The following is a 13,088-nucleotide window of genomic DNA, read 5'->3' on the forward strand; positions in this document are numbered from 1 at the left end:
TTCCCAAAGTGATATATTTTATTCACTTCATGCTGAATCAGTATCTCTTAGTATAGGATTAACGTATACAGACCAGGTATATATAGCCATTACTAATATCTGGGTCAGAGTTTGAAAGGCATGGTATATAGCCTGGTGATCTTCTGTGTAAACTGACATAATATGCTTTAAAGTAGGTCACATCTTGACTGCTGTAAACTTTTTAACTGTGATCATATTGTTTTTCCCTATTAAAATGAGCAAAATGGCCAGTAATAAAAATCTGAATAAACCACTTGAGCATGGGGAAACAATCTAATTTTAATTTTATAGCAGTAAATATTTTTATTGGAATATTTAAACAATTTAGTAACAGTGACTATTACAAAATTTTCCCCTTGAATGCAACATTTTATTCTATATCAATTACTTGATTTACAGTATTACAAAGTAATTTGTCTTGCAATGTTTCATCTTTGAGCAATGTGCTGAGAATAATCAAATAATTTATCTCAGAATTGCAAACAAAATTTTTTTATCGCCTGTCGCATAACAAATCCAAGTTGCATTTTCGTGGGAGTATCATGATCAAAGTACCGAAGTCTCGCGCAGATGAGAAACAATGTTATACATGGAATAAAACTTTATTTAATTTCTTCTCTCCGATCGATGATCTCACTTACAATTCTTTGAGAATCACACAAATCTAATGGAAAAAATGAATTAATTTTATTTATTTTTTCGCCCTCCTCAAAAAAATTGCCTTATAAAAACTTGAGAAACAAAGAATAAAAAGTCTGACCTAATACGTGCACATGCCTTCACATGACATGGCAACTGCAACAAAACCAAAATGAATTGCTTGCTGATTTGAATTAACTCCTGATGATATTACAGTAAAATTTCTGAATTGGTCAAATTAAAATATAACAGCAATTTTGACATATAAAAAATTATTCATAAAATCCCCAGGTTTCTGACATTCACTGTATGCATTGCACATGAGTATAAGAGTCAGCTGAAAATACCTATTACTGTAAAATCTGTATTAGAAGCCGCGACTTCTATTACAATGGTAGAATGCAACAGAGAGGATGCGGCTTCTATTAGAGCATCTACACTTATGAGAAATAATGAATTTTTGATTCTCAATTATTCAAAAAGATTGGGTGCGACTTCTATTAGAGATGCGGCTTCTAATACAGATTTTACGGTAGTAATAAACAAGCATGTTTATTTTACACAACTGCAAACATGGCCTCTGAACTAAAAGTCTAATCTGTCAGAAACAAGTGATAAGAAGCCCACAATCACCTGTTTGCAATAAGCTTAATTAAGAGTTTAATTTCATGAAATAAAAAATAAGTATTGCTCAAATTTCATAATGAAAGAAAACCTTAACATAATGTACCTTTCTCTTCAAGGCTTTCTTTAATTCTTTTTATTTTGTTCTGGTTTAAGATTAAATTCTAGAGATGGTCCCACATTGTGGTATTTTATCGCTATAAACACATTATAAATAACATGATATGCTGTAATGTCTGTCACCAGTGTAAACATTTGATAATCAAGTACATGTTGAGCTGTACCAGATTTAAATCTGGATGTAATAATAAAACACATACGATATAATAATTAAATATCTCATTTATGTATTCATAACTGCCTACTTCATTGAAATAGAATTGTTATGTTTTGTTACGCATACATTTTCCTTTATTTTTGACTCCCATGTGCGAAGCACAAAAAGAGGTAGTCTTCGCAAGTTAGTGTGTCTGTCTGTGTGTGTGTGTCTGTTCCATCAAGAACCATATGTTGTTTTTTGATGAAACTTTGTGCATAGATGCTCTGGGCCAATGCGCAGATTTGATTAGGTTTTGGTAAAAATCCATGCATATTAATTACCTAATTTGCATGATAATTAGCTGATTTTTAGCTGTTCCATGATATCTAAAAAAACGCTCATTGGATTTTGATGAAACTTGGCACATAGATGCTCCAAACTAATGCACGGTTTTGATTAGTTTGGGGTAAAAATCTGTGCAATATTAATTACCTAATTTGCATAATGATTAATCAATTTTCGGCTTTTCCACTGATATCTCAAGTACTAATCATCACATTTCAATAAAACTTGTTACATAGATGTCATAGAACACTGCACAAACCTGATAGTTTTTATGGTAATATCAGTACATATTAATTACCTAATTTGCATAATTAATTAATTTTCAGCATTTGATATAAGTAGTTAGCATTACATTTCAATGAAACTTGGTACTTACATACTCAAGGACTATGCAGAGATTGATTGTTTTCGATAAATATTTGTGCATATTAATCACCTAATTTGCATAATTAGTTAATTTTCAGCTTTTCCACGGGTATCTCAAGTACTAATCATCGCATTTCAATGAAACTTGGTACATAGATCCTTTAGGGTACTATCAGTACATATTAATTACCTAATTTGCATAATTAATTATTTTTCAGCTTTTGATATTTCAAGTAGTAATCATCACATTTCAATGGAACTTGGTACATAGATGTCATAGGGCACTGCACAGACCTGATAGTTTTTAGGGTAATATCAGTACTGGTACATATTAATTACCTAATTTGCATAATTAATTAATTTTCTGCTTTTGACATTTCAAGTAGTAATCATCACATTTCAATGAAACCTGGTCAGGTACATATTTACTTAAGGACTGTGCAGACCCCTGATTAGTTTTTGGGTAAATATTTGTGCATATTAATTACCTTATTAGCATAATTAGTTAATTTTCAGCTTTTTGTCTGATATCTCAAGTACTAATCATCATATTTCAATGAGACTTGCTACATAGATCTTCTAGAACTATGCAGAGACCTGATTAGTTTTAGGGTAAATAATTGTGGATATTAATTACCTAATTTGCATAATTAGTTAATTGTTTCTATGAATGTTCCACTGATATATGAAGAACCACAAATTGGATTTTAATGAAACTTTTAAAGAGTACTCATCATCACATCACAATGAATCTAGAACTATGCAGAGACCCAATTAGTTTTTGGTAAATATTTATGCTTATTAATCACCTAATTAACATAATTAATTAACACTGATATCTCAATTACTGATCATCACATGTGAATAAAATTTGGTACATAAATGCTCTAGGACAATAGACAGGCCTGATTAATTTTGGATTAAAATTTGTTCATATTAATTCTCTAATTAGCATAATAATTCATAATTTTGTTGTTCTGTTCTGTTTATATTAGTTACCTGATTTACATAATTAGTTTTCAGTTTTTCCATCAATATCTCATGTACAAGTAATTTTGAATTAATTTTTAATGTGTCTTCAATACTCTCAGCACACGGGAGTTCTTTCTAAGCTTTCTTTGATTTATCTCTTATACTTGTGACGATGAATATATAGTCCTTGTTATCTGTTTATAAACAGGTATCCTGTATTTACTTACATCATGGAGGTACCTCCATGCTTACATATATACAGTCTTGACATTTTAGCATACAGCCAGTTTAATTTGTCAAGGCCTTTAATAAAAACATGCAGTTTTTCAGTTGATGATCTCCATAGATGTTCCCATTTATAAAATACCTTTAATTTGAACATCTCTTTAACCATTTGAACAACAATTTTTCTCGCCAAAATTTGGTGCAAATTATATTATTTTTTTATAATTTCTTTATTAATTTTGGACCAAATGAACATCAATTTTTTTAGCATCAGAAGTTTGACAAAATTATGTCAAAGTTATATATTTTGTGAAGTGACAAAAATGTTATTGAGTTGGGGGGTCGAAGGTTAAACTTGTTTGATTCCTTGATGTTCAGTGCATGTCTTCCTAGAGTAATCCCGTAAATTAAATGGTCAACCATGGAGTTCAACTAAAATATACTGCCTCTAAAATATACTTTATTATTATTATAAACTTTCATTACTTTGGCCTTGAGTAACTACTACTATTAGAATAGAATAGAATAGAATTCATCGTAAAGTTAATGTGAAATTTCTTTTTTGGTTAAAAGGTTTTACGTAATTGCATTTATTATAAAATACAAAAAAAAGAATAAACATGCATGTATCTGCTAGTATTTTATAATGAGTTCCTTGTGTTGTAACACTTCTTAATGTACATTATGGTTTCTCTGATTACCTAATGTAATGTTTAGGTTGCTCATTTGTATGAATTTTTCATGGTTCGTTATATCTTGGAATTCATCTAGGTATATAGGATTTTGCAATAATGTATTATTTAATTAATGCTAATTAATTCTAATTAATGCTAATTAATGTATAACACACCTGTATACAGTAAACTACCTTATTTTCACTTGAAATTTATTTTCGTTATTCTTGCTGAAGGAAGGAGTGAATCAGTGAAATACCTTTTTTTTCTATTTTACATGCAACTCTTCAAAAATCAGTGAAAATAAAAACAGCTCAAATGTCTTTTCAGCGAAAGTTAATTCCAGCTAAAATAAATTATTTTACAGTAATTGATACCATCCACTAAAAATCTTTCTATGAGGTAAAGTAAGCTAGAATAAATTTGAATTCAATAAATAAATAAATAAATAAATAAAAAGTTTGTGACCCACCCCAGCATAATATTACTGAGTAAGATAGCTCCCACCCGCATAAATATTGATGTGTCCCTAAATTTTAAGTGAGCCTTAGTATTCGTTTCCGTTGCACTCCAAAAATACTCAATGATCTGAATTATTGAGTAAACAATGAAAAAATAATCAATAATCAATCAGCATTTTAAAGCGCAGTACCCTGGTAGTCAGCACGCCATGCATGCGCAAGATATATGGGTCTCATATAAACAAAGATGGTGACTTTGACTGTTGCGCAGATACGAGTACAAACTGAGACGTTACCAAGCTTTAATTAGTGATTTTTTAGGTGATTGGAAGGTATCGAAGCAGTCACCGGCGGTAATTAGTGCAAGTCGCACGCAGATCAATCCTCATACTTGTGATTTCCATTAGAAGAGCGCATTGGATTATGGGAAAATCAATGTTTATCAACAAAAATGTGGCACATGCGCAGCGACGACTACCCTTTAATTGTTATATACAGATTTTCAGCATGTTATATAATTTTACTTTTGACCTTTAAAAATTGCTTTTGTTATGTTATGTTATGCGCACAATTAATGAAACTTTAAGTTCAATTTCTGTTCAATGAACTTCTGTATGGTAGAGATGGTGAAGTTTTTTACAAAAATGAGAGTGAATTTTACATGGTTTTATTTTCATAGTTGCTGCTGTATGCACAAGTTAATAGTCCTCATTTTCAGACTGTATCCAAACTAAATACCTTATGAGTGCTGTCAATTTTGGATTGACAGAAGTCGGTAGGCAGTTGTAGACTTAGAAACAATATACGATTTCTTCAGTTGAGTAGTGTGAATATAGCTGTGCTATCTGTTATCAATAATTAATACACATGGAAAACATGCTCAATAATCTGAATAACTTATAATATTTAATGAGTTAATCAAAAAACTCGTGCACATACTGTAATACTTTTAGTTACACCCCCTCCTGTTAGTTAAGACCCCCTCTGTTTCAACGAATTCTTCGCAATCATGACTTCAGATGAAACATCTCTTAATTTTATGTTAGCAAAGTACATAGAAAATATTTATGTATGAGAGAGCAACTACCAGACTGAGCACAATAAGCCCAGTCTATATAAAAATTAAAATTAATCTAAATGTCATAATTTCCAATATGTCATTTTCTCTGAAATATTAAATTTGTATTTCTTACTTTTGTAGTTTTATCATTCTTAGTCATATTGTATTTTGTATGCCTTAGTTTTAGTTTTTGAGACCATACTGCTGTGATTTTCTGTCAGTGTTTTTTTTATATATAATCTCAATCACCTTCGTTAATTATCCAGTCATGAACCACCATTGATTTAAACTCACTTTAATAATTAAAACGCTCAAACAACATTTTATTTTTAGCCCAGTTAATAGAATTGATTGTGGTAGTTGAGGTTACTATACAAACAAGTAAATCTATGATTTACAACTTTGTTTTGAGACAAATAGTACCAGGTACCATGGGGGAGGTGTATATGAAATAACTTTGTGATGAGACAAGTAGTATCAAGTATCGTGGGATGAATATGGAATATCTTTTTTATGAGACAAGTAGTATGACAGAACCCCACACCCTGCCTGTGACTTTCGTTGCGTATGGAAGTTATTTTCACAAGTGATGCGGTATATCCTGTAGCCATACTTTCAGGAGCGAAGCGGGCAGGGTGTGGGGTTCTGTTATTATTACATATGTTCCATATTTAATTATTTCATATTAAAGAAAAAAAGTGCAACAAACCGGGATAGAATTTAGGTCGTAAACTCCATTGCCCATTAATATGTTCAAATATAGTGTTACGCCCAGAGAACGCGTGTCAGTGTAGAATGCGCCCAGAGAATGCGTGTCACTGTTTGTTTGAAAATAAAATAATCAGACGCCTAATCTGAGTCACTGTCCGAATAAATAACTCGTGGACGTTTAGTTGGGACCACGACAGAACCAGAATTTGAACTGGACGACTATGATACACAATTTATGTGGAAGTTAAAAGTTCCTCCACAGAATTGTGCATTGGTAAACATGCCGTGCAACTGCGGTACTCCACTGATGAGATGACTTTCGTCGACAGCGGTCGTCACTGAGCTGCGCGCTACAACTTCGTGTGTGATATTGCTTGCTGGTGGTGGATTGACTGAGTCTTGGTTACCGGTTTAAATGTTGCTCATTTGGTGTTGGTACCGGGTAATCTTTATTTGGAACTGAGTAACGCCGCAACGTCGCCAGCAGAAACCTGGTATCTCGATGTTGATGATAGCATCTCCATAGTAATCGATGATTTTACGGCGGGTGGATCTTCCGAGAGCCCTTCAAGGTTTATAAAACTCAGTTTCCAGGTGGTCAACATACATTAAGTTCTCCCAATCGTAGTATTCCATGTGATGTACATCTAACATGCTAAAAACGTTGCTGAACGATTTAAACCGGACAAAATAGCAGACGAAAATGTGTTTACAAAATAAAAATAGTTCGATAGCAAATGGAAATACCATGTTCATTTGCATATCGACCGTGAAAATACCGAAAACATTATTGCATGGGTGATATGCAAATTAGTTTTTGTCAAAATAAGTGACTGCCAAAGAGTACCGTTACTGTTGTTCAAATTTCATTTCACTCGGCAAGTATATTCATGTACCCCAAGGGTAAAATATCGCACTTCTAAATATTGTTTATTTCTGCTACGTTTCGTAAAACGGTACTCCTGAAGGGACTACTTTGTTTGCTCTCAGACTCATTTGCATATGAGGTGTGGAAATAACGATTTTGATTTCAGGAACGAATCAAAATAAACTGCAGTACATATGTAATAATACTAGTACTGTGGGATGAATATGGAATAACTTTGTTATGAGATACAGGTAGTAAGTACCATGGCGGAACGACAGGATAACTTTGTTTTGGTGGAAATATCAATTGTTGTAAATACTGTTATCCTACTTAACAAAAATCAGTGAAAACACATAAATTTGTGTGATTTACAAAGAATCACAGAGAAAAGATAAATTGTGTACAAAAAAGTATGATTGTTAAAAGAAATATTTTATAAATATGAAGTGATTGTCAAAACTGCTTGACCATTATTATTAGGCATATTTGAAGCATGAATTCAGTTTTGTTTCACAAGTGTCCATTCAAACTTCAGTTGTAGTTAATACACGACAGATTACATACCGGTATGTTGATAGACACAATTTCACAATCACAGTGTATTAAATGTAGAAGTCTACTCATGATTTCAAATACCCACACTTATTCGTTTTCTACTAAATTAAGTTAGGGGTCACCAGATTAATTTTTGAGGAAATGATGGTTGTATTTTAGTGGATAGCGGCCATTTTGGCAGTATTATAACGCTTTTACCATAGATTTCTATGACAGAGATCTCAAAATTTAGCCTGGTGACATAGGCTGAAAAAATTATATATTGTGAATGATGGGGTACTTTTTGTTGTTCTCAATTATTTCAAAAATCTAGGTTTAAAAAATGGCAGGAAATAAAATTTGTCTTTATCATTGTGCTCTATTGAATTGTTCTAATAATAGCGATTTTTGAAAAATATTAGAACAAATTTCTCAAAATACGTCACTGTAACACACAAAAGAATGCTATTTCATAGTACCACGGGACAATAGCTTCATGATTGTACATAATAAACCGATGAACATTTTCATGGCCAACTTTCACAAAAATTATGACTAGGCTTCTACCTTAAAGGTATATTTTTGGGTGTAATTGTAGTTTTAAAATAGGGTACAAATGATGCTTTGATTATTTCTGGTAAAACTTCACTTAAGGTAATATACAGTTTGTTACAAATGTTGATAGACACAATGTTGCAATCAAAGTCTGGTAAATTGGTCTCTTTGGATTAAAATATGTCATTTGGGATAAAAATAGGGTGAAAATGGTGTTTTTACCTGTTCTTTCCAATTTCATTAAAACTTCACACATTACATTACATATGTCGATAGACACAGTTGTACAATCAAAGTGAATTAAGGGGTCTTTTTTGATCAAAATATGTATTTATTGATCAAAAAATAGGGTGAAAATGATGTTTTTACCTGTTGTTGGCATCCAAATTTTACATATAGGTAATACACAATATATTATGTATGTTGTTATTATTGACACAGTTTCATAATCAAAGCTTATACAGGTACTTTATCAATAATGACTTGTTCAAATATCTCAGTTCTAACCTTTTCACCACCAGACTTTCTCGTCGTAATTTGTCTGCACTTTTTTATTTTGTTCTTCTATATTTCTGAAAATAAACCCTAATTTTGAAGCCAAAAGACTAAATTTGAGCCAATTTTCAGTTTTTACTCAAAAAATGTGGCTATTTTTGTCCCAATCTTCTGAAGGAAAGTGCAAACTCTAAGGGGGGTCAGTTTGTGAATTTGGATGAAAAGAAGAATGTGGTGGTGAAAAAATTAAAACATGTATGTTGCACACTAAGATGTTATGAACATTGTTGCCATATTTTAGATAGTTCTCATTCTCTTATTGAGCAGTTCGACAAGGCCTGGGATTTCAATTTTCAAGTATCTAAAACCAAGTTACATTCCATTCACAGTTTTTTGACTTCATTTAACAATGTCGGGAATTCTCATGAATGCTGTGTAATTTAACCCCCTTTTGGGATCTTCATCTTAAGTATCCATTATGTGAATGTCCTTGATCATGTCTTGGTGCTATGCTGAATTGTCAAAATACACAATGAAAATAACGAGTGATCATATAATATAACGCATCAATTTTAGTTCATGATCAATTTTGCAGGCCTAGTCTTTGAAAATGGCTGGTGGAGAATAAAAAATAGCTCTCCTAAAAGTACTAAGGTGAATTATGACATTGATTTCACTGTTTGAAAAATAATTTTGCATGTGCATAAATAAAAAACAAACAAAAATTGAGGGGGGTTTTTAATACCCTTGGCAAACTTTCGTGTGAGCAAGTGAGCGATCACTCATTTTAAAAAGGAAAGGTCTGACTAATTATATACATGGAAAATGATATTTAACGATTATTAATTGCTATAATGATAATTCAAGCATTTAATTTCTAATTAAATTCTATTTATAACTGATGTTAATTACCGGCATAGAGGTAGGTGGCACCAATTTGAAAGTGATGTATATTTATTTCATTGAAGACTCTCATATCAAATATTGAGCAAAATAGAATTTTAGGATTAAAAATTCATTGGAAAATGTTGTCATTGAAAACCACGTATTAAGTTATTTTCTTGTGATATTTTACACAAGATTGACTGCTAGTGAGAATTGTTTAATTGTGGCAGCCATGTTACTGACATGTTGAGGGACAGCAACTACTGAAAAAGTGTCCCCGTTCAGACAAAGTCCGAAAACGAGGACTTATAATTCGGTCTCTGTCTGTCTGTGCGTCCGTTCGGAGTCATATCTAAGAATCCCATGGACCGATTCTGTTCATTCTTTGCATGTGCCTAGTTCTTTATGTGGGACAAATGCACGTGCAGTGGTTGTATTTTGGACATGCTTTGTCAGTTTTTATTCAAACTTGGTACATAGATTATACATGTTAGGATACATGTCCACGACGATTTATTTCACAATTGGATCAAAGATGGCCGACTGGCAGGCATCTTTCTTTCTTTTTTTATACAGTATCTTGTGATCTATGTTTTTCTTTGCTGTCTTAAACCGGAAGGGTCGTCACGCAACAGGTGTTCGAATTTGATGTAAATGAACAATCTGTTGTATATGCCACTTGGGACGCAAGTTTCAAGGCCATTCTTGCGACAACCCCCTCCACTTTTATATGACAAGCACAAAGAGACCTTTTAAAAATTTAACGTGGACTGTGTCATTTTCAATGACTTGTTATTATTATATTATTATTTATAAATTACATGCAATTACCGGTAACTACCAGTAGGAAAAAATATATTCTCACTGTATTTATTTTTGCTGATATACTACTCCTGCAATGAAAATAAAGAATTTTACCATAACCCTTTGAACACCATAATTGCTTCCCCGCCAAAATTTCAGAGCAACATTTTTCACATTTTTTATGATTTTTCTATAATATATTTACTAATTTTGGACTGAATGGGTACAATTTTCCATTGCTTACATCTCTTGGTCAAAAATGTTTGAAAATATGAAAAAAAATATTTAGGTATAATTTGTGCAACTTCAACATTAAACAAAACAAAAGATGACTCTCACATTCAAAGAGTTAAGAGGTAAATTGCCATGACAACCTAATTTTCTCCAACACTTGTGAATCCTTAAGTAGGTATGAACAAATTAAAAATATTGGTCATAATAATATTAAATTCCAATCAAATGTTTAAATGAATACAATCACCGAAATTAAGATATAATAACATGTTCAAATAAAAAACTTTCTTCAGATAGGAAATCATAGAGAAACTATCTCAGCCTTGCCTGTCTATGGATTTTTTGCTGCAAAAGGATATTTGGTTTCCATGGAAATAACAAACCACCTTATGTCTGTGTATGTCGGTTTTAGTGTTTATCAACAATTCATGAAGCTATTATTTGTCTGCTGTCGAATATTTTTGCTTTATGATAAACACACAAAACATCAAAGAAAACAAGAGATTTCATGATTATTGTATCGTTTATTCCACCTAGACGCTACTTTTTTCATATCAATACGCTTGGGTGATCAGATACTGTAAAATACATTTTAGCTGGATTAATTTTGGGTGTTTTGTATGGAGTTTATTTTCACAGATTTTTGATAAGTTGAATTTAAAATATAAGAAAAAACATATTTTCATTTCACTGGTGCATCCCTTCTGCACAATAAGCAAAATTAAATTCCTAGTTAAAACGAAGCACTTTATAATATGAGGTTATTACAAAGATACCTCAAAGTATGCACGAACACAGTTCTGTCTGAGTGTTTACTTTGAGGTATCCTCGTAATAACCTTATTATTATACATCTTATTCCTTCCTAGGATACACCATAGGAATGCCTTTGTGTGGAGTCTGGTCAAACTCTGGTGGCTGCCATGTTTGTTTTCATAATTAGAGGATGCTTAAGCACGTAATCATTCCATATTTGGAATTCGGATTTCCGAATATGGTAGGATGAAAATACCACATAAAATACTGCAAAATTACGGCATGCTGTAACTTATGGCAACGATGACAGATGTATAATAATAATATGTAACACCATTTATTACAAAAGTATGTATTCTGACACATGAAATAAAGTAGTCCCAAAAACATCACACATACACATTATTGTTTCCATGCAATATAAAAAAATGATTTTATAATACTATGAGGTTATCTCAAGATTACTGAAGTATGCACTATTAAAGTCAGTATAGAGTATTCCCATGAGAACTTCATTACTTTACATCTTTTTCCTACTTGAGATAACAGCCAAGAATAGCAACAAAAAAGTTTTGTACTGTACAAACATTAGTGATAAGTAATTGGATTAATTTCCACCAAGCACTGTAGTGCTTTTTTTATAAGATGTAAACAAAGAAAATTGTTCAAAACATGTTGGTCCCATATATGGGAAAATTTTGAATATTGAAACAAGTGCAGATATGTTTTTTATAGAATATGTAAATTCTATTATTTTTGGTACTCGATATATAAATAATTAAAGCTGTTGGTATTGCATCTTCAATTAAAAGATCAAAGTTGTCTCGCAACCCGCATTCAAATTTTGTATAAATAAACAATGTATTTTACATGTGTTATATGTGTTGCATGGGACCCATGGTGAATACAACACATCATGACGACCACCGCACTTGGGTTTTAAAAAATGTTCATGGGATTCGTTTTTGATATTGCTAAATTCTGTAGTTGAGTAGAATAAACAGATAAAAAAGGTCACAGATATCAAAATCAACCACTGCTTTTTTTCTTGTCGTCAGTCTGAAACTTTAGTTCAAAACTTATGAACTCATTGGTATTTATTTATACATGTCCTTCTGAAGCATGTATGTATGTTTCTATGTACTTGTTATTTTGATTGTCTCTTTCAACATGGAACTTCATAAGACAAGGCCCACCTCTAGTGCAGTGACAATAATTGAACAACTTCTGATATATATATACAATCATATCCAATTATCCAACTTCAAAAAAAGAAAACAGCAAGGATTTAGGTGTCAAATACAAATTCTTTTTACTCATGAGACACATGAACTTTGAACTGAAAAAAAAACAATTCCGTGTTGCAAACGTAAACAGAACTGAAAACAATTCGCAGCTGCACACATGCACAAAGACGGTCATAATGCCAAGAATATAAAGTATCAGCATTATGTTCCTCTGATTTAACTTAAAAAATTGAAATATGAAAACACTATGTCATGATGCAGTTTGATGCAGATATAATCATGTGTCTTTTACATAATACTGCATTCATGAATTTATTAATAAATGTACTGCATATCAAATTATAAAATATTCTT

The 13,088-nt window shown here is 31.8% G+C and overlaps 1 protein-coding gene across 1 annotated transcript in view; it reads left to right on the forward strand.

Moving 5' to 3' along the window:
- Positions 1-13,088, forward strand: part of LOC102802208 (CD9 antigen-like) — a 30,083-nt gene that overhangs the window by 9,084 nt on the left and 7,911 nt on the right. The window lies entirely within an intron of this gene.

The sequence above is a fragment of the Saccoglossus kowalevskii genome, chromosome 1, assembly GCF_978046115.1.
Source record: "Saccoglossus kowalevskii chromosome 1, keSacKowa6.1, whole genome shotgun sequence".
In the NCBI taxonomy this organism is placed as follows: domain Eukaryota; kingdom Metazoa; phylum Hemichordata; class Enteropneusta; family Harrimaniidae; genus Saccoglossus; species Saccoglossus kowalevskii.